At 55.2% G+C, this 2,290-nt stretch overlaps 1 protein-coding gene across 1 annotated transcript in view; it reads right to left on the bottom strand.

The window, feature by feature from the left end:
- The window catches only part of LOC104502287 (chromosome unknown open reading frame, human C17orf104), a gene marked incomplete at its 5' end in the record, with an annotated part of 18,357 nt that overhangs the window by 1,051 nt on the left and 15,016 nt on the right, over positions 1-2,290 (bottom strand). The window lies entirely within an intron of this gene.

The raw sequence follows: 2,290 nt of genomic DNA on the forward strand, positions 1-2,290 counted from the left end.
GCTCTAACACCGCCCCTTGCACCCCCGTTGCTCTGGCAGTGACAGCCACCCCCCCTCGCTGACAGCTGCCTCGTTTTTCCCCCATTCCTGAGCTGGCACTGAGGGCTCTGCAGCCTGGGTCTGACTTTCCGCAATCTGCTGCTTCCAGGCAGAAAGCACCGAGGGCTGGAGCTGCGCCCCTGTGCCTGTCACAGGAGACCTTTGGTTGAACAGCTCCAGAGAGAGGAGCTGAGGCTACCTGCTGGGGCCAGGCGCTGGCCCCCCTCTGCCCCCCTCCCGGCTCAGGGGCCAGTCAGAGAACAGCCGGCTCTGCCCTGTGTGCCCAGGTCTGGACCTTAACAGCAGTTTGGTGAATTTAAGGGTGCAGGGTGGGGGCTCCCTCTCCCAGCCGTTACTGTTAGCACCTGGGGGTGGAGGGGGGAACTGAAGGGTGTTGTGTCTGGCTGCTGAGGTGTCACCCCCACCAATACGGGCCCTGGGAGGGGCAGGGACACAGAATGAGGCAGGTCCAGGGCCACAGACCGAGGCAGGCCCCGGGTGTTGAGAAGCACCTTGCCAAGCTTCACCCGCTGCGGTGCTGGGAGCCCAGGAGGGGCTAGGGGCTGGTGTAAACACACAGACACCGGGATCAGCCGCCCCGGAAGGGCAGGAGCAGCCCCATGAACCTGTTTCTGCAGCTCTGCCTTCAGACCCAGGGCCAGGAACTTCTGCTATGGGCTTGGTGCCCCTGAGAGCTGGTACTCGGGATGTTCAGCGTTCCTGGCACCAGCACCAAGGGGTTTGTAGAGCAGCAGCACTCCAGCCAGACCCCACACGTTCCTAGGGTGGACACTGAAGTGACGGTGTAAGCTGCTGTGGCCGCAGAGCTCCGCGGCTTCACTGCACTGATTACACGATGGTAATTCCAGTATCCCCGCGGTGTTACAGCTCTCACCGTATGTCAGTACCTCACTGGGAGTGACGGTCCCTGTTCCCGGGTCAGGGTCCGGGAGCTGAGGCTATGGAGACAATTGCAGGACAAATGCTCATCAACAAAAGCGAGTTTATTTCTTACCAGACAGACTAAAGTCAGCGCAGCTGTGTTTAACATCAACGTGTCCCGGGTTAAACTGAACAGAAAGGCAGCGCCGCGCGCCCTGAGGAGGCGCTTCAGCTCAGCTCGGCGATCCAACGCTTACGCCACTTCCTGCCACGTTCTCACTGGGTTTCTCCCGTCATCCCCTGAGGATTCCTGCGGTGCCATCGCACCTTTTGCGTATCAGGATTCCCCGCAGGGGGAAGAACAGACATTTAAAATACCAGGGCAGGGACAGCTGAGGCAAATTAATCCACCCGTTATGAGTGCGATGCCTGAAGTGTTAAAACCCGTCTCCTGAGCCACAGAATTCCACTGCTCTGGACCTGTGAATAAGTTACTTTGTCCCCTAGGGATTAAGATGTGCGGATAAACACCGAGTGTTAAGAGCTGTCAGAACCACAGAGGTAAAAACCAGCAGGCTAAAACACAACTGAATTCCAAACCAAACAGCCAAAGAGTAATGATAAGAAAAGCTAAAGCTCCGAACTCTGAGCTGCCTCTCCCCAGGCGCTGGCGGTGAAAAGGATCCGCGTGTCCGCAGCTGCCGCAGAGCTGCTGGAGGGACGGTGCTGGGGGGGTGTGGCGTTCCGATTACGCTTAAATACTTTAAAACAGAGGCTCTGCCTTCCCCAGAGCCCCGGGGATCCGCACGCACTCCCTGACACGGTTCCGCAATTTATCAAACCAGTAATTCAGCGGAACCCGGTGCAGCTCCGTTCCCAAACTTAGCGTCTAAAATCTCAAATTCATAAATACTTATATGTTAAATATTTAATTTTACATGAATGTTGGGTATTCCAAACACTTCTTCCTCCTTTTCGGTCGCTAAGGAACCCCCTTTTCCCATCACAATCTCAGCGGGCGCCGGCCGGACACCCCGGAAGACAACAATCATTATTTTAAAACCTATTTCCTAAAGCAAAACTAAAAACGTTTTGGCCGGGTTGTAGCCCAGGGCTCCCCCGCACAAGTTAAATAACGCCGTGGCTGTTAATTGATTGGTCTGATTCGTTTTTAAGTTAACACTCGCCGGTTTGGCTTTACAACATTCTCACGCTGAACAGTTTAAGTAGAACCCGAGAGCTCTCAGAGCAAATTCAACTTCTCTAGCTACAGCTTTAAATAGGATGAGCTCGAACGGCACAAGGAATTAAAAACAATTCGGTGGCTCATCTCTCACTTACCCACTGGGGAGCCTGCTGCTGCGCAGCG

This window comes from Buceros rhinoceros, unplaced genomic scaffold (assembly GCF_000710305.1).
Source record: "Buceros rhinoceros silvestris isolate BGI_N320 unplaced genomic scaffold, ASM71030v1 scaffold19962, whole genome shotgun sequence".
In the NCBI taxonomy this organism is placed as follows: domain Eukaryota; kingdom Metazoa; phylum Chordata; class Aves; order Bucerotiformes; family Bucerotidae; genus Buceros; species Buceros rhinoceros.